Source organism: Chenopodium quinoa, unplaced genomic scaffold (assembly GCF_001683475.1).
Source record: "Chenopodium quinoa cultivar QQ74 unplaced genomic scaffold, ASM168347v1, whole genome shotgun sequence".
Classification (NCBI taxonomy): Eukaryota; Viridiplantae; Streptophyta; class Magnoliopsida; order Caryophyllales; family Amaranthaceae; genus Chenopodium; species Chenopodium quinoa.
This window is the reverse complement of record NW_018743574.1, coordinates 4,458,454-4,479,426: the sequence shown is the minus strand read 5'-3', so window position 1 is coordinate 4,479,426 and position 20,973 is coordinate 4,458,454. Positions and strand designations below refer to the sequence as shown.

Below are 20,973 nucleotides of genomic sequence, written 5' to 3'. Positions count from 1 at the left end.
ACTTAAGGCTAGGTCATTTACCTTTTAGTCAAATAAAACACATTGTTCCAGATTGTAATGTGACTGATTGTATACAGAACACAATCTGTCAAGTGTGTCCTGTTGCAAAACAGACTAGGTTATCTTTTCCTAGCAGTAGCATTAAGACTACTTCAGTTTTTGAATTGTTGCATATTGATGTTTGGGGTCCACACTCTGTAAAGACTCCAACTGGCTGTAATTAGTTTCTCACAATTGTTGATGATTATAGCATATTTACTTGGATTCATATGTTAAAAAATAAAAATGATTCTGTTTTGGTTATGAGAGATTTCTTGAAAATGGTTACCAGCCAGTTTGGTGTAGTTGTGAAATGTGTGAGATCTGATAATGCTAAGGAACTTTGTGAGGGAGATATAAAAAAAAATGTTCCTTGAGTTTGGCATTTTGAGTCAAACAAGTTGTAGTGATACTCCACAAAAAAATGGGGTAGTTGAAAGGAAACACAAACACCTCTTGGAGACAGCTAGAAGTCTATACATTCAGTCTATAGGGTACCTGATAGGTTTTGGGGTGAAAGTGTGTTGTGTGCAGCCTACTTAATTAATACAATGCCCCTCAAAGTTTTAAACCATGAAGCACCCTTTTCCAAGCTTTATAAGAAACAAGCAAACCTTACTCATCTCAGAACATTTGGGTGCCTATGCTATGTTTCTACTTCCAAAGTTGGTAGAACTAAACTTGACAGTAGAGCTAAACCTTGTGTCTTTATGGGTTATTCTAATTCTCAGAAGGGTTACAAGGTTCTTGACTTGGAAACCTACAAAATGTTTTTTTCCAGAGATGTTCATTTTCATGAGAAACATTTCCCATTTCATCTTTACAAGAAGAAATCATCTCCCACCTCAAATTACTCAAATGCTATCTATCTTCCTGTTTCTTCTTCTCCTCCCATTTTTCCTGATATTTCTGATATTTCTTATTTCCCTTCTCATGATTCTACCTCACCTCACTCCTTTCAGTCTGATTCCAGTTCTCCAAATGATTCCTCTACTTCCACAAATTCTCATTTTTCTCATAATTCTACACCTACAAATTGTCATATTGATCTACCTCCTATTCTTCCTGTTCCTTTCTCAGATCTTGATTCTTTAATTGATACAAGTTCTTCACATACAGATTAGACTAGAAAATCATCTAGACCACATAAAGCACCATCTTACCTTGACAAATATCTCTGCTATCATGTTGATTCTACTCATGTGCATACAAATTGTGAGAGACATTGGTGTAATTTTGTCTCTTATCAAGGTTATCCTAGTTCTTTCAAGGCTTTTCTGTCTCATTTCTGTGACATCAAAGAACCTTTGAATTATCATGAAGCTTCTCAGGATCCCCTTTGGATTGAAGCCATGAATAAGGAAATTCTGGCACTTGAGCAGAATAATACTTGGGAATTAGTGGATTTATCTCCTAATAAAAGGGCTATTGGCAGCAAATGGGTTTACAAGGTGAAATTGAAAGCTGATGGTTCTTTAGAAAGGTGTAAAGCTAGATTGATGGCTAAGGGTTTTAATCAGAAATATGGAATAGACTATGGGGAGACTTTTAGTCCTGTGGTCAAAATGAGTACAATTAGATGCTTAATTGCTGTTGCTGCAAGTAAGAATTGGCCATTATTTCAACTTGATGTGAATAATGCCTTTTTACATGGCAATCTGAAAGAGGAAGTGTACATGAGAGTGTCTGATGGTGTGCCTAATCCAGAAAAGAAAGTGTGCAGATTGATCAAGTCTATTTATGGTTTGAAGCAGGCTTCTAGACAGTGGCATGAGAGGTTGATGAGTGCTCTGGAATCTCAGGATTTCAGGCAGTGCAAGCATGACTATAGTTTGTTCATTCACAAACATGATCAGCATGTTAATGTTGCTGCTGTTTATGTTGATGATGTGATTCTTACAGGGACTAATATTGAGAAACTGAATGCTTTGAAAAGGTTCTTGCACATGGAGTTTAGCATCAAAGATTTGGGAACTCTTAACTATTTTCTTGGGATTGAGGTAGGGTATATTGATGCTGGTATTATACTCAGTCAGAAGAAGTTTACTAGAGAAGTTTTGAGTGACTGTGGTTTTGACATCAGTAAAAAGGCAGTTACACCTTTTCCCTTAAATGGTAAATTGTCAGCTCTGGATGGCTCACCCTACTCTAATGCTGAGAAATACAGGTCATTGGTGGGGGTCATTGGTGGGAAAACTGAATTTTTTAACTCACACTAGGCCTGATCTTTCTTACACTGTTCAGGTTTTGAGTCAATTTTTACAGCATCCAAGGTCAAGTCATGTTGATGCTTTGGTGCATACTCTGAGATACTTGGCACATTCTGAAGGTCAAGGTATTTTGTTAAAGGCTTCAAACAAGCTATGCTTGCAGGCTTTTTCTGATTCTGATTGGGGTGCCTGCCCTGATTCAAGAAGATCTGTATCTGGGTATATTCTGCTTTTGGGTGGTTCCCCAATTTCTTGGAAGTCCAAGAAACAAGGAACAACTTCTAAATCTTCAGCAGAGTCTGAGTACAGGGCGATGGCAACAGCTTCTTCTGAGGTTCAATGGCTTGTTTGGTTGCTTGAAGATTTGGGGATTGTTAATTTGAAGCCTGTAACTCTGCATTGTGACAGTCAATTAGCTCTTCATATTGCTCAAAATCCTATGTTTCATGAACGTACAAAACACATTGAGATCGACAGTCATTTCACTCGGGATAAGGTCCTTGAGGGATTACTACAGCTTACATATTTGCCTACTCAGCATCAGCTTGCAGATGTGTTTACTAAAATTCTGCCTTCAGCTCAGTTTAAGGATTTGTTATCCAAGTTTGGTCTGACTGTTACTCATTCAGATCCTAGCTTGAGGGGGGATATTGGACACCAGACCCCAGCCACGTCAGCTCGAGGTTGTTAGAGTTAGTTACAGGGCTGTAACAACTTAATATTCTGTTACAAATTCTGTTACAACAGATTCTGAGCTTCCTGTATTTACTTCTAGATTTCCCTAGAAAGTTCTGATTTATTGCTGTAGTATATATTCTTAGATGATGTAAGAATTATTCATTCAATCAAACACAAATAGATTTCATTTTCTTTTTCTCCAAGTTTTTCTCTGTATTTTTCTCTGATATGCTTCTTACAGTTTTTCCAGAATATTTCAGATCTTCCTGTTTTTGTTCTTCCAGATTTTGTGTTTATACAAAATCTGTCAAGTTCCTAAGTCTTCATGTCCATCATCATTTCTCATGCTTTGCCCTTATTAAGTTAAGGCTTTAATCCACTAAAGTAAAGAACAATTCAACCAATTAAGTTGTATTATTGACAAATTAAAATCACCAAAACTCAATGTAGTTCATCAAAATTTATTTAAACTCGTTTAATATGAGTTAACGATGTAGAACATGCACTCTCATAGTCTCATTACATGACTCAAAAACTACTTTAATTTACACATAATAAATTTCTTTTATGGAAGATTGGCCCAAGTACTAGTTCAGTCAGGCCATTCTTGGACCAATAATAAAAATCTTAGATGGCTACTAGGCTCGCTCGCTCTACACTCTTTTACAACCCAATCATTCAAATCCAGCCCAATCATAGGCCCAAATAACAAATATGCTGGCCACGTTGAGTCAGCAAGAAAAGACAAGGTCCACGTGTCGTCTCTCATTGGCAATAAGGCCCAATAGCCCATTGGTTAAGCTGTGTAGGCCCATGTGAAGACCACATTGGTGGTGCATGGATGCCGAAAGCCTGAAACCGAGCTGCCACTTGCCGCCAATATCCATTACAACTGACACACGTGTCAATCAAAGAGTAACACCGCTCAATGTTGCTGCCAACTGTCTCACAAATGAACACAATGTTACAATTACTATAATTAGTTTGATGCAGAGAATATAATTAGTCCAAATTCATGTCCATTTTTATTTAGCGAGTTGAGTTTTTCAACATGCTGAGTTTCGAGTCAGGTTCTCAGGTAGATTATCGACTCTACTTGTCTCCTTTTACATGCTCAAAATTATTGCACCGTATATGAATTATTAAATTATATTCGTATAGCATTACATGTAGCACTTGTTGTGGTTGTGCACGTATGGATCACTTACGAGTTACGATAGATTCATGAAACCAAAGTAGATAATATGCAAATGGAGTTATACCATAATAGATATTTTATACTCCTTTTGTTTCATGTTATGTAGGATATCTATAAAAAATGAATTCTATATATTATGTGTAACAAATATTATTTTATTTTTAATTGTCGTTTTTCTCTCTCTTTAATTCATCATATACATTCCTATCTTTTTATTCTCTATTTAATATTCCCAAATAAATTTTACCTAAGAGTCTATGTCATAATTATATAATTTTTTTTTTTTGAAACCATAATTATATAAAATTAGAGCAATCACGATTAGCTAGAGAAATATTAGGAGTATGAAGATATTGTAAATTGGAGAGAATAATCAATTTAAAGTTGGCCTAATCTTTGGATCTTATTTAACTCTTGTGAAAGGAGTTTGATCTTATCCTTTAGAAGAGGAATTCATATTTTCTTTTATTTGCTAGAAGCTTCTAATATAATTTCTCTTTTTTAATTGTAACATATATCTCTCGTTTCTTTTTAGTTGACACTTACGTACGTTTCTTTAGTCACGTTTATCAATGCACAAATTTAACTGTTAATATCTTTAATTATCAATATGAAAAAATAAGTAGTTTATATTTGAAAATATATATCGTGACGAATCTTAACAAAACTCTACATACTATATTTTTCCATTACGTATAAATCACAAAATACGGTTAAAGAGAAGTGTGTGAATAATACTAAAGTCAAAATGTGTTAACTAATAAAAAATAGAGGTATTATATACTAACATAGCCTACATACTTGCATAGTAACACAAAGGAATGTTCAATACTTTGAGAAATATAGATAAAGAGAGAAAATGTAGACCAATGTAATTAGGAGAAAATGTAGACCAATGTAAAATCATCCTAATTAATCAAGAAGAAAAAAAAAAAATCAAAGATCGTGGTAATTGAGTATTGCCGCTATAAACATTTTGACTCGATCGTTAATTCGTTATGTGTATATGGTCGATACTCGATCATATAGCTGCCTCCGAATGCTGACACATAATTTTACAGTAGTTTTTTTTTTTTTTTATTATTTGGACCGACATATTCTCACAAGTCAAAGTACAGAGTATTTGGACAAACGACTTATTTATTTAATTCTATTATTTATTTCTATAAATACATATCAAAATATAATTGAGTTGTTTCAATTTCATTTCTTATAAGAGAGAAAGCAAAATGGAATGTCTTTTGGATAGTAGTAGCAATAGTTTTTTAATGCGTTCACCATCTTCTCCTAGCATTACCACACCTCCTAATTTGAATACTACTGTTTTGGTAAAAAACACCAATGTTCAAGAGGACATTGATGGTAGTCGTCATGTTATTGCTTACAAAAACATTGATAAAAATGGAGATCAATTACCAATAATGTTGCCTAGTCATAATCTTGTCCAAGTTATTTCGGATAATAATATTCGCCCATCGCTACTACCTTGTGATGATAATGATGAGAGTATACTAGCAAACGAGGTATGTTTGTTTATTATTATCCATATATCACTATTATATAGGTTGACATTTGATATTTTATGCCAAAAATTGTCTTAATATTTTCAAGCTAACAACCTCTAAAAGTCAATGATTTTTAATTCTAATGTATTGTGAGTTGTGACCTCCACATTGATAGTTTTTAATATATCACGTATGCATGTGCTGATGAGCATGTATTTATTGTAAGTGGTTCACTTTTTAAATTTACCTTGTACCTTTTTTTTTTTTTTTTTTTTAACTTGCGCTGTTAGTGTTTTTGTTGGTTAAATTTTATTTTTGTTATTGTGGAAAAAATTTAATTTCTGTAACGCATGCGGATATGCCCTACTTGCAAAAAAAAAATTGGCTTACCATAGTTAGAACAACCCTACTTACAGCTTAACAAGTACAAGAGTTACAACATTTCTAAAGGCTGAAGTAAAATGTAGATGCTGGTTAAAAATATGCATGTTAATAATGTAAAATAGTAGAGTGAAAAACAGAAGATATATATATTTTTTTTATTAAAAAATACAATTAGGTGAATTCCATCTGGGTTAAATTAATTAGTTAAATTGGGTGTAGAGATTGGAGTTTGATGCTGTGGATGTTAACATATCGAAGGGAAAAGAAGTTGTGGAGCTTGAACAGACATGCTCATTCATACAAGTTCACCGTGGTCCAACAACGAAGGTGTCCAAGGTGAGTAAGTGCACAAGGAAATTAAATAAACATTAATCTAATTTTCTTTTTCAATTCAAAAAAATGTAATCGTAATAATTCAACCAAAATTTTATTATGTGGTTATTTGAAGAAATCAAATACTTTTAATCTTGCATTGTTTTAAATTTAAATGTAAAGGGCTTTCAATTCTGTTTTGGGGTTAATAATGGATAGGTCATATGAAGTATATATATATATATAAACCAAAGTCTGACCACAACATTTAATTTTATTCCCCCACTATTTTATATAATTCAAAGAGTACACTTTTCTTGACTCATTTGCATGTTGTAATCAACAGAAGCGAAATGACAAACAAAGAAGGCAAAGGCTAATTAGTGAGAAGCTACACGCCTTGCAGAGTTTAGTTCCACACTCTCATAAGGTAACGTGTTAAATATCTTGTTATTATATGAGGTCTTTCAGCCATTCACTTATCATTATTTATTTGTGAAGCATGAAATCAGTGCTTTAATTATATAGCATCACTGCACGCTAATGACACTACTTCGAACAATTTTAACCGCCCCTTTAATTTAATTATGGTATGAAATGACTATTAGTATATTCATAATTTGACAAGTAATAACAATTGGGAGGAGACTGGAAGCTAACCACTCAGAACTGAACTCCGAATCCGAATTAGCTCAAAGGATAAACCGGCTAGAACACCAAAAAAAAAAAAATGATTAATAATAATAATTTGACAAGTAAAATAAAATCTCAATGTCCATACTAGCTAATTCTATCTCTTTCTTAATGTTGTTTTTTTTTTCCGTACATATTTATTATACCTCAATGCCACCACCCTTCAAAACGTAACACTTAATACGTAGAACTCCGTAGGTTGTAATAAAAATTCATGTAGAAAATGCGATTTGAATTTACACCACGTCATTGCCACATGAGAATGATTTTTGATTTCTCATGCATAAATATTACGGAGTACAAATTCGTTTCCGTTGCAACTTATCAATTAAGTGGGCCGTAGTTTAAATAATGTTAGCGCTAGTAGCACGGAAGAAGTAGGTATCATAGATATATATATGCATAATGCATGTATCCAATATCCATACAATAAGTTTTAGGCTTATATACACATCTCTTCTCCAGGCCAAACTGGCCTGTTGCATGCATGCTAGGTGTACTGTTTAAATATAAATGTGGTGATTTATACTACTACGTGCTTACTATTTTGTAGAGAGACCATGCAACCATCCTTGATGATGCAGCTCAGTACATCAAATCATTAAAGCTCTATATGGACAAGGTATTCAATTCATCTCTTACTTGCTATCTTCTTCATTATTATATTATACACGGGTCCAAATATACGTAGTATTACGCTAGTATTACGAGTAAATAAATTTAATAGTCGATCATATGCTTAGTCCCTAGCCATTTTCACCTACCTTCAATTCCTTTGGTTTCTGTAGCTATAATAAACGAGAAAATAACTTATCGAGGAGAGGTGAGAATTATACAACAATTACCATAAGTTAAAAAAAAAGACATACTATAATACTAATTTGAGTAGTTTATATTTTGACAAAATTATACAATATTTATACGCATAATTAGCCACATGCATGCATAACTAGATTCACCACTATATCTAATATCTTTCATGCAGATGGTGTTGCAAAGGAATGGAGAAAGCCTATATCAGCAGGCTCCTTATGCAGCTCAGCAAACATCCGTGTCCATGATGTCTTGGCCTCATAAAATGCATGCAGCAGAATGCAAATGGATGCAATAAACATCAATCAAATGTTGAACTGTTGAAGTCTACAATAATGTACGAGAATTCGTTTAATATACTTCATCCATCCCTATTTACTTGTCCTATATATCTATAATCATGTTTGCATTGAATTTTTAAGTGAAAATATAAACGAGTGGGCAAATGATCGAGACAGATAATAAGTCGAGACACCAAAAGAATGGAGACAAGTAAAAGATGGAGAGAGTACTATAACTTAGTCAAATTTCTCTTTCTGTCTTTGTTATTTTAAATAGTATCATTCTACTTTTACGTTTTATAATCTGTAATAAATTTTAATTATAACATCTTTGATTAGTTATCTTTCCATTATTTTAAAAAATTGGACAGTTTATAAGACTCAAGACCACTTGGACAATAATTAATTAACTTAGCAAATGAACCTTCTAGATTATCAGAATTTGTACTTTCAGTTAATTACTTGAGAGGGAGGTAGCTAGCTAAGGTGGTTAGAGCTTTTCTGATCTCCATATTCCTGGAATTCCTGAGATTGATTCTCATCATCCGTCCTTATGACTCTCTATACACCAAAAAAAAATAAAAATACTTATTTAGTTCGTAGTTTTCATTTTTTTTGGCATTCGAACTCAAACCTTTAACCGTATTCAATAAATATAAAAGACCAAAAGAAAACCTTATTTTATAATAAATCATAAAGTCGTAAATCAGCCGAACAAATCAATCAATTTTTTTTAAAAATCACAATATCACCCCATGTATGATTGGAATAAATATGGAGTAAGATTTTTTATTCATTTATTTTCTTATTTCTAAAGATACAAGTCATGCTAAAATAAGATCCACATGTCCAATATTTAGTACTCCATAGATTAAATTAAATTCAATTAGGGCATGTTTACATTTATTGAATTGAGCTGAACTAAACTGATTGGAACTGAAGTAAAATAAACTTAACTGAAATGAATATTTTATAAGAGAAGGAAATTTGGAACTGAACTGAACTTATTAGAGTTGCATTTAACATACCCTTTATGACTGACACATCATATTCATGCATGCATGTCATAACATAGGCATGTACATATTCCCTATATAATAGGACAATCGTTAATTTTCAACTACTCGTTGTAATTTTTAATTTTACATAAGTTTAACTATATACTACGTAGTATATTCTTTGATCACGGAATCGAATATATGTAATGACAAAACATGCATGCATTTCTACAAATATAGGGACTAAAGATGAAGCATAATAAAGATTTAACGAAAGGGCATTCAAAGGGAAAACAAGTTGTAGATCCCGACGAGGCTCACACGTCTGATCAACAATATCAAGATGAATCAATGAGGGTAAGAATCATGCAATCGTCATCTGATCTTATTAAATTTGTATTCAACTAATCAAACTTTTTCATGTTTACATCGAGATGATTTTCGTGAGTTAGTTAAACTGAAATTTCAGCAGATTTTGCTAACCGTGCTGTATATATGTATATTAACAGAGACGTTCACAGAAACGAACTAGTGAGACCAGACGAAGGCAGCGGGTCAATGAAAAATTCAGAGCAGTGCAAGCGTTAATTCCTAATTGCGACAAGGTACGGTTAATTGGTTATTACTTCCTTTGTCCCTAATTTTTTTGCCCTATTGTCAATATTTGAGTTAAATTTTTAAAACTTTGACCATTAACTGTCAATCCTGTCATTGATCTATAATAGTTAAAATAGGCATGTGTGATATTATTGCATTCATCTCATTGTGTATAATATTATCAAATTTTTTTATAATTTTACGTGTTTTTTTTTTGAGGGGAATAATTTTACGTGAATGAAACAAGAGATATATCATATATGCATTATTTTAAAGTACAACTTAGATACCGTGAAAAGTTAAATGGGGCAAAAATAAAAGGACAGAGAAAGTATATAAGGAGTATTAATTATAACAATGGCAAGCCTATTGATAATGTGTTATATATAATTATTACTACTGTTATTACTATTTTACAGAGTAACTGAGTAAGTTTAATTACACTTATTTTTGTGAGCGGCCAACACTTAGATACTTAATGCGGCGACATGTTGCATTAAGGTAGTAACCTTTTATATGAGACCAAAATATTACTACAATAACTTATTATGATGATAAGACGGAGTACTCGTACTATGCAATGTATGAATGATATATAATATACTTGATGAAAAGAGTATATACATTGGCACAATGTTGCAGGCGGCAGACCATGCGTCCATCCTTGAACTAGCCGTTGACTACATCAGATCCTTGAAGCTCCATATTGACGTATACCCTTATCTTTCCATTTTTGTCATATGTCGTTTCTACTTGTGCATTTGCTTCATTTCTTTCATAGTATTACGCATGTCATTTACCAATCTTGACAATTTTTAGTTTAGATGAACTACTACGAGAGGGGGGTGAATGGTAGTAGGTTCCAATCGCGGAACTTATGCGGAAATAAACAATAAAAACATAAAGAAACTTAAAGCACACAACAAGTTTTACGAGGAAACCTTCCAGTGCCTAACTGGAAGTAAAACCTCGGCCCTATTGGGACTTATAAACAAATTCCACTATAATAGGCAACTCTCCTAATACAACCTATTACACAGACCTTTGCTTCGCAAGTTCCTCCTAAGACACTTGCTGATTGATAAGAACCTATCCTATCAGACCTAAGACAAACTCAGGCACCTTTTTCGACCTAAGACAAACTCAGGCACCTTTTTCGACCCAAGACACACTCAGGTTCCTTTCTCGACCTAAGACACACTCAGGTTCCTTTTTCCCACTGTGCACCCCAAGACAGACTCGAGGTGACTGACTACCACTCGAATTTTAGAGAATTCAAACTCATACACTCAAACGTGAATTTAAGAGAATTCACAATCTCACCCCAAAACCAATTACAACTCAAAGACACACTCTAACACATAAATGGAAAGCTACACATGAAACCCGAAATCAAAATGATAAAGCTTAAACCTTTTGGCAAACTTACTCTTAAGCACTAAGTGGTTTTCACGCTTAAAACTCTCATTTTGCTAAGCTGAAATACTTCTATATTTATAGGAGTTTCTCAGCTTCTCAAACTAGGGTTTTCGCAAACAAGATAGATCAACCAGAAATCTAATCTTATCTTCCTTAAAACCGAAATCAAACGGATTTAATTTCGTTTTTATAAAAACCAAATTTTATCAAATTTGTTTTGTTAAAAGATAGAATTTTATGAAAAAGATAAAACTAAGTTAAACCAGATTTTATAAGATAAAATCAATTAAGTACTTTTTCATAAAACAATTACTTTTTACGAATTAATTTGTTTTCCAACCTTTATCTGATTTCTAATAGGTTCCTTGCATATTTATCCTTTATATGTTTACATCATCCTACGAAAACAAACTTATCTTTTACACGACTATAAGTTATGAAGTTCATCTTCTTCGGTTGATATCTTGATCTTTGTGTTGATCCTTGATTGTTAAGGCTTGCCCCAGCATTACACCAGAACCAGGTCGTTACAACCCGTTTGAAGTTTCCGTTGAGAAACTTCGGGAAGTTCCATTGCTGGAACTCTTCTTCTGTTCTTTACTTGTCCTCATGGATCTTCTAAAGTTCCTTTGTTCCAGTTCCTACTTCAGCCCTCTTCGCTTACTGAACCTGCCAACATCACAACACTAGAGAATCCTTATTAAAAGGAAGTTTGCTCAATTCTTACCATCATCATCAAAACCTCATAAGGGTCAACAATTTCCCCCTTTTTGATGATGACAAATTGAGCAAACTTCTGAGAATGATAAATAAAGAAACAGAAGGTTAATTTTTCATTTTTCATTTTTTCTTTTTTTTTCATATAAGCAAAGCAAAGAAACAAAACAGAAATAAATAATAGAATGAAAAGAAAATGAAAAACAAACAGAAAGCAAAGAAAGATTTAGAGAAGAGAACAACCTTTGTTACTTACTCAACTGGAACTAGAACAACTTCAGCTTTCAAGTTTGCTCCTGCTTTTCCCCCTTTTGGCATTATCAAAAATAGGACTTTTCAAAGTTTTATTCATCTACTCACAGCCCCACAGGCAATTCATCGAATGTGGGAAGCTGGATGCAGCGCTGGCTAGCTCTCTTAAGCTAGTGCTTTCACACAAATTTGCCTGTTTATTCTCAACAATGCATGCATATATAGACAAAGTTCCATAATATTTAACAAAAGTCAACCATCTAGAGTACTTAAAATATTACAGACCAAGTTCCAAAATATTCAAAGATAAACAAAGTTCAAAAGCATCCAGATAAAACAGATCATTGTTCCAAACATCAACAGAAAATAGATTAGGCTAGGGAATGGCTGAGGTAGGATGCAAAGTTGATCAGACATCAAGCGCTTTCAAGATTTGCTCAAGTTCTACCTTGTTGTCCTCTTGAGCTTTCTTCATTCGTGCTTCAAGGCTTGAGATTGATTTCTGGAACTCCTTAACTTGCGAGGCATTGGTCCTCTCCATTGCCTTCATCTTTCCAGCCATGTCAAGGAGTTGTCCTTCAACCTGCATGAGTCTGTTCGACAAATCATTAAGTATCTCATCAGCTCCTCCCTCTCCCTCACTTAGCTCCAAAGGTTCATTTGCACTTGTTCTGGCCTGAGTTCCAACTGAGAACCTTCTGCTCTTCCTAACAGGGCCTCTTAGCTGGGACTCCTCTTCCTTCCCTTTCTTTTTCTGTGCTTCATACTTGACACACTTCCCCCTCACAACAACAAGACTTAATCCCCTCAGAGTGGTTTCATTTATCACATTTTCTCCTTTCTCCCTCATATGCCCATAGAATTCCTTTAATTTCACACCCAAGTCTTCAAACACAGAGGCAAGAATTGTAGCATACCCTATTTTTAATTCCTTCTCTTTGCAATGCTCTAAGTGTTGGAGCATGATTGCTGGGAAATTTATTTTAATTCTTTTGGACATGCAAAAGATTAAGGCCACATCTAAGTAGCACAATTCGTTTTTCTTTTGTGTCCTTGGAGCCAAGGACTTTTTAACCAAGTTGAATAACAGTTTGTGCAAAGGAGAGAGATCATTGTGATTCATTACACTTGAACCTTTCCTACCACCCAAATAATTAATTATTTCAGTTTTTGTTTGCCCTGCCACCTTCACAGTTACTAGAGATGGCAATGGATCGGATTCGGATCGGGTGGAGCTTCACCCGCATCCATCCATTACTCTAATCGCTCCATCCACATCCATCCATCATCCGCTTCACCCATCATCCATATCCATCCGTCCATCCGCGGATGAAACGGGTGGAGCGGATGACTAATGGATGAGTATTAAAGTTGAAAAAAACTCACATAACTTTAATTTTTGGTTATTTGTACAATAGTTTTATTAATTTTATTAATTAAAAAGGAAACAATAACAATATATTGTTTGAAAAATTAATTTGCAACAAAAAAATACATATAATTTTCTTGCACATTTCAGATTTTATTATTAAAATTCTTAGATTAAAAAATTAATATATGTTAAACGGGTGGGTGGATGATTAGAGGGTGAAAAAAGTATCATCCATATCCATATCCGATCCGATCCATCATCCGCTTCATCCGTCACCCGCTTTTCATCCATTTAATTCGGGTTTTCATCCATTTATTTATTGCGGGTGGAGCGGGTTAGTGGATATCCACTTAATATTGACATCCCTAACAGTTACAACCCCTTTCATATAAGTATCAAACCCCTCACATGGAACTTGAAGCAGAGTTCCTAGTCTAGCAGCATCAAATTCAACATCAACCCTATTCACTTTGCTATAGCATACACCATCTTCAAACTCACATTCCTTAATAAATTCATCCATAGCTAAAGGATATAAATAGTTTTTTGCTTCCACAGTAAACAAATAATCCCACCCCTGAAACTTAAGTAGATCTAGAAATTCGAAATTCACCATTCTACACCATGCATCATCTATTCTATAGCCTACAACATACCTGTCAGCCTGGCTTTTCAAGGCTTTCTCATCTTCTTCCCCCTCATAATCATCCTTTGTCTCTTCAGGTTCGTCCTCTACTTCACGAACTTGCTCGTCTTGTGATTTCTCGGTCTTTTTCGGCTTTTCTCTTCTTCCACTCAGCAATTCGATTGAGAAAATTTGGGAGGCTTGTGGTAGAGGATGTAGCGGTTTCTTCAACGGCTTTTGGCTTAGTATTTTTAGGTTCTGATGAGGTGTGAAGTAATTCAATGGCAAGTTCCAGGTAAATTGGTTGTGGGCTAGAAGATTTTGTGGGTGATTGAACTTCTTGGTTCTTAGGGTTTTCGTCGGCCATGGTTGATTGTGGTTTAGCTGTAAAAAAAATTTGTGGTTGAGAGAATTTGAGAGGTTAAGCTTGATGTGACTGTGAGTTAGTGGAGTTGGTTGGGTGAGTATTTATAGGGGAGTAAATATGTGATACCATGCTTTGAAGTTGAAGGGTTAGTTTTAGGAACAATGAATTTTATCTTGTTTTGAAAACTAATCTAGATGGAATTTTAATTCAAGACTTATCTTTTCACAAATTATTTAATAAAGAATTTTCCAGAAGATAATTTTTCTTGAAAACAGAATTTTTAAGCACAAAAATCATGGAACAAGTCATATACATGTCTACATTGCCTTAAATAATATGTACAGTTTAAATAGGTGTTAATTTCACTAACCTCCAAGAGTTTACCAACGGTGACATTCCCGTTATGTTTATCACACCAAGTTTGTGATAGATGTTTTATTCTTCTAGTTGGTCCGATAATTGACAATACCATATCTAGGAACTTCAGTTGCAATCAATTAAGCTTGATCATCCCAAGTTCCAGTCTCATGTTCTCAAAGCGTTCTCTGCTCAAAGGCTTAGTTAGAATATCAGCAATTTGATTATCAGTAGGACAGAATTCCAACTTAATATAGCCTTTTTCCACATTATCTTTTAAGAAGTGGTGTCTAATGTGGATATGCTTAACCTTAGAATGTTGTACTGGATCTTTAGATATACAGATATCACTAGTATTATCACAATAAATTGGAACACATTCAAATTTTAAACCAAAATCACATATTTGTTGTTTTATCCACAGCATTTGTGAACAACAAGCTGCAGCAGCTACATATTCAGCTTCTGCTGTGGACAAAGCAAATGTATTCTGTTTCTTGGAACCCCAAGAAACTAAGCATGGTCCAAGAAATTGAGTCATACCTGATGTGCTCTTTTTATTCACTAAATCACCTGCATAGTCAGCATCTGTGTATCCAACTAAATCAATTGATTCATTCCTTGGATAGTAGAGACATAAATCATCAGTTCCTTTGAGGTACCTAAGTATCCTTTTAACTGCCTTGAGATGAGATTCCTTTGGATTCGCTTGGAACCTTGCACATAAGCCTACACTGAACGATATATCAGGTCTACTAGAAGTTAGATATAATAAGGAACCTATCATACCTCTATACATCTTCTGATCTATGCAAGTTCCACCTGAGTCTTCATCCAGTATGGTGTTAGTTCCCATAGGTGTTCTTATAGTTTTGGAACTTTCCATCTTATATTTCTTTATGAGTTCCTTCACATATTTTTGTTGATGAATCATTATTCCTTTCTCAGTTTGCTTAATTTGCAATCCAAGAAAGAAGTTTAACTCACCCATCATGCTCATCTCGAACTCACCACTCATAAGGTCAGCAAAATACTTCACCAAAATTTCGTTAGTTGCACCAAAAATAATATCATCTACATATATTTGCACAACTAAAATATCAGTTCCTTTAGATTTCAAAAATAAAGTTTTGTCTATTTTACCTCTTTTAAAATCATTATCTAACAGGAACTTGGACAACCTCTCATACCATGCCCTTGGTGCTTGTTTCAGCCCATAGAGAGCTTTATCAAGTTTATAGACATGATTTGAGAAATTTGGATCTTCAAATCCAGGGGGTTGTTCCACATAGACGTCCTCTTTTAATAGACCATTTAGAAATGCACATTTGACGTCCATCTGAAACAACTTAATTTCCATAAAAGCTGCAAAAGCAATAAGAATGCGTATAGCTTCTAACCTGGCAACTGGAGCAAATGTCTCATCAAAGTCTATTCCTTCTTGTTGATTGTACCCCTTGACAACCAGTCTAGCCTTGTTTCTTACTATGATTCCATGTTCATCGAGCTTGTTTCTGAAAACCCACTTTAGACCTATGACTTTCTGATGTTCCGGTCTAGGAACTAGGTGCCACACTTTGTTTCGCTCGAATTCTCCTAGTTCAGCTTGCATGGCTATGATCCAATCTGCATCTTGTAAGGCTTCATCACAGTTCTTTGGTTCCAAAGAAGATAGGAACGAGAAAAATGCACAGAAGTTCCTTAGTTGTGACCTGGTCTGAGTTCCTTTGGTTATATCACTCATAATCATATCCACTGGATGAGACTTTTGATGTTTCCAACGTTTAGGGGTAAAGTATTTGATTGGATACAACTTTTCAAGTTCAACATCACTGTTTCCTGTCTCTTGATTCAGTGGTTCCTGATTCTCAGGTTCTGGATTCTCAGGCTCAGGATGTTCCTCTTGTGGAACTTCTGTTTCAGTTGCAGTTTGGTTTTCAGCTTCTGGATTCTTGTTTTGCTGCTTCATGGGTATTGTTGATTCCTCATCAAGGTTATGTCTTCTTACTAACCCTATCTCGAAATCATCATCATCCTGTACATCAATCACAAAATCAGTTTCATCAAAAATTATATGTACAAACTCTTCAACACACATTGTTCTTTTATTATAAACCCTATAAGCTTTACTATTTGAGGCATATCCTAAGAATACAGCCTCATCACTTCTCTCATCAAACTTTCCCAAGTTTCTCTTTCCATTATTGTGTACAAAGCACCTGCAACCAAAAGATCTAAAATAAGAAATATTTGGTTTTCTTCCTTTAATTAGTTCATAAGGTGTTTTGTCGGTTATTGCCCTAATAGAAACTCTATTCAATATGTAACATGTTGTGTTCACTGCTTCTGCCCAGAAGTTCCTAGGCAGTCCACTGGAAATCAGCATAGTTCTTTCCATGTCTTCCAAGCTTCTGTTTTTCCGTTCAACTACTCCATTTTGTTGTGGAGTCCTGGGAGCAGAGAAGTTGTGGTCCATCCCATGTTCATCACATTACTCATCAAATTTTGAGTTTTCAAACTCTGTTCCATGATCTGACCTTAGGTGAATCAATTGATGACCCGTTCTTCTCTGTTCTTTCTTCACAAAGACAACAAAGTGATCAAAAGTATCATCCTTGCTTACAAGAAAGAAAACCCAGGTATATCTGGAAAAATCATCTACAATAACCATCACGTACCTTTTTCCACTCCTGCTTTGTATCCTCATAGGATCACACAAATCCATATGGATAAGTTCCAATGGTTTTGTGGTGCTTACCATATTCTTAGATTTGAAAGATATTCGTGTCTGCTTACCTCTTACACATGCACTGCAGACTTTATCTTTTAGGAACTTGATGGATGGAAGTCCTTCCACAAGTTCTCTTGATCTAAGTTTATCAAGCAGAGAAAAACTAGCATGGCCAAATTGTTTGTTCCATAATAAGGGATCATTCTCAATGACACTAAGACAAGTCAAACTACTACTTGGAACTTCATTGAGATCCACAATATATGTGTTCCCTTTTCTGGTTCCTTCAAGAATGATATTGTTAGTGTCATTGTTAATGATTCTACAAAGATTAGAAGTAAAGCTAACTGAGTTACCTTTATCACAAAATTGAGAAATACTTAACAAGTTGTGTTTAAGACCCTCGACTAAAAAGACATTTTCAATAGCATGGGAACTTGACCTTCCTACTTTACCTATAGCAATGATTTCACCTTTCTTATTATCACCAAAGGTCACAGTTCCACCATAGTAGGCATCCAGTGAGAGAAATTTAGATTTGTCTCCAGTCATGTGCTTAGAACAACCACTGTTGAGGTACCAAGTGTTGTTCCCCCTCACTGGAACCTGCATGAAAACTAAGCATTAGTTTCTGGAACCCAAGTTTCCTTGGGTTCCATTGTTTTGGAAGAAGATTCAGATTTCTTCAACCATACCTGTTCAGCATGCTTAGTATTCTTAAGAGTATCTTTATTTCTTTTAGGACATGCAGCTTTAAGATGTCCTGTACCACCACAATAGTGACATAGCTTTTGACTGGGTAGATCCACATATTTCTTGTTTCTCCTAGACTTATTCTTATAACCTAGTCCTTCTTTATTCTGGTTATGAGTATTAGCTATCAAGGATGGAATTCCATTATTAATCACTTCTTTGCCTTTCCTGGCTCTAGCAAGTTCCTCCTCCAAGGTTTGATTTTTTATTTTAACTTCTTCAAAGTCAGATTTTAATTTCTCAAAATTTAGAAGTAGGCTTGCAATAGGAACTTAAGAGTCAGGAGAGTCAATTCCAAGTTTCAGTTGAGCTAACTCTACATTTAACAGAATATTATCATGTTTCAGTTTTTCAATTTGTTCTTTTAGAAAGACACACTAGTAGAAAAAAGGCATTTGGCAGCGGTTCAAACCCGGTCTAAGGCACCGGTTTGAACCGCTGCCTATGTGAGGGGTGCCAAAAACTAAGTTTTTGGCACCGGTTCAAAACCGGTGCCATAGGATGGAAAAGGCACCGGTTTACCACTAAATTTTTTTTCAAAGTTTTTGGCACCGGTTAACCGGTGCCAAAAAACCCCCAAAAATCTTTTTTTTTTTTTGCTTAAAAATTAAATAAACTAATTTAAATAAAAACACAAAATATAAATCAAACATCACAATCAATATAAACGTCTAAACGATTCTGTTTAATATATAATCAATAAAATTTTACAACATAGATCAATAAAAAAAATTACTTATAAATCAAAAAAAATTACAACATATAAATAAATAAAAAAACTACAATATAAATCAAAAAAAAAAATATTACAACATCACAATCTAAAAATCCCCATATTCTTGATTCTTGATTCTTGGATTATGTATACCTGCGCCAATTAAAATATCAAAAATAAATTGATTAAAATGAACAAGCTGCGAAAAAAAATAAAAAAAACCCAGAAAAAAAAAATCGAATTAAAATCGATTAAATTAAAAATAAAATCGAAAAAAAAACCCAGAAATCAAAACATCAAAACAAAATCGAAATAATAAAAACAAAATCCCAGAAAAAAAAATGAATAAACCCAGAAATCATAAAAATAAAAACAAAATCGAACAATTAAAAAACCCAGAAATCAATTAAAATAAAAACAAAAACAAAAAAAAAAAATTGAAATCGGAAAAACCCAGAAAAAATTGAAAATCAAAATCGAAAAAAAAATCAAAATCAAAATAAGACAACGAAAGTAAAATCGAAACATAAAAATCAAAATCGAAAAAAAAAGAAAAACAAAAATCAAGATCGAAAAACAAAAATCAAAATCAGACAACAAAAGTAAAAATCGAAATACAAAAATCAAAATCGATAAAAAAGAAAATCAAAAATCAAAATCGAAAAACAAAAAACAAAAATAAAAAATTGAAAAACCCAGAAATCGAAAAAATAAAAACAAAAACGAACAAATAAAAAAACCCAGAAATCAATTAAAATAAAACAAAAACGAAAAAAAATTGAAATCGAAAAAACCCAGAAAAAATCAAAAATCAAAATCGAAAAACAAAATTCAAAAATCAAAAATCAAAATCACAGCACAAAAACCCAGAAATTGAGGGAGGAGGAGTGGTCTCCGTGGTGTTGTTGCATGTGCTTGCGGTGGTGTTCGTGGTGGTGTTCGTGGTGGTCTCCGTGGTGGTGTTCGTAGTGGTCTCCGTGGTGGTCTTCGTGGTGAGCTTGAAGGAGGAGATGAGAACGAAGAAAGGGAAGGAGGAGATGAGAACGAAGAAAGGGAAGGAGGTTAAGTGGAGTGAAAGAGGAGGAGAGGAGAAGAGGAGAGAGAAATAGTAGGAAAGAAGAGGAGAGGAGAATGAAGCGGCAAGCTAGTAGTGAAGCAAAATAGGGTTTCATATAAATATGGCCGTTTTTTTTTTTTTTTTTAAGTTTAACCGGTTTTTTTAAAGTAAGGAACGGTTCAATTGGCACCGGTTCAAACCGGTGCCTTTTTAATTTTTGGCACCGGTTCAGGCCAAACCGGTGCCTTTTCTCTTTTGGTAAAATCCCGCCCATTTCCAGACCGGTTTTGGGCACCGGTTTAGCCTGAACCGGTGCCATATGGGGGGTGGCTAATGCTTTTTTTCTACTAGTGACATTTTTATCATATAAGTCAAATAATCTAGTTTGTATGTCAGTTTTCATATTATCTACCCATTCGCTATGTTCTTTGTGAATTTTTAAGGCTTTATCAGTTTGGAACTTCGACCTGTTTAGTTCTTTACAATCATCTTGAAATTCCAGAATAATGTCCATAAGATTTTCTTTATTTAAATGTTTGAGTTGTCTATAGTCATACCATACCTCAGATTCAAGTTCCTTCATACGAGCTTCATCATCAGTTTTAGCCATTAAACATAAGTTGGTTGTTTCTTCTACGGATTCTCCTTCTCCTTCATCTTCTGAATCAGAGTTTCCCCATGCAGCCATCATGGCTTTTCTTACATCTTCCTTGGAGAATGACAATTTGTAATACTTGTTCTGTTCCTTGCCTTTGTAGTTGGCTTTCTCGTCCTCCTTAGGATTTGGGCAGTCTCTGAGAAGATGTTCTTTGGAACCGCATCTGTAGCATTTGAACTCTTTGGAATTTGACTGTCCTCGTCTGTTATTTTCTCCTCTTTTTTCCTAGCATTCTCCTGAAC

The 20,973-nt window shown here is 34.3% G+C and overlaps 1 long non-coding RNA gene across 1 annotated transcript; it reads left to right on the top strand.

Moving 5' to 3' along the window:
• Nucleotides 1-6,686: 6,686 nt before the first annotated feature.
• LOC110681705 lies at nt 6,687-8,861 on the top strand. Its single transcript, XR_002503337.1, has 3 exons — nt 6,687-6,756; nt 7,573-7,641; nt 8,005-8,861. It is a non-coding gene; the product is annotated as an uncharacterized LOC110681705 (long non-coding RNA).
• The last annotated feature ends 12,112 nt before the right edge of the window (nt 8,862-20,973 follow it).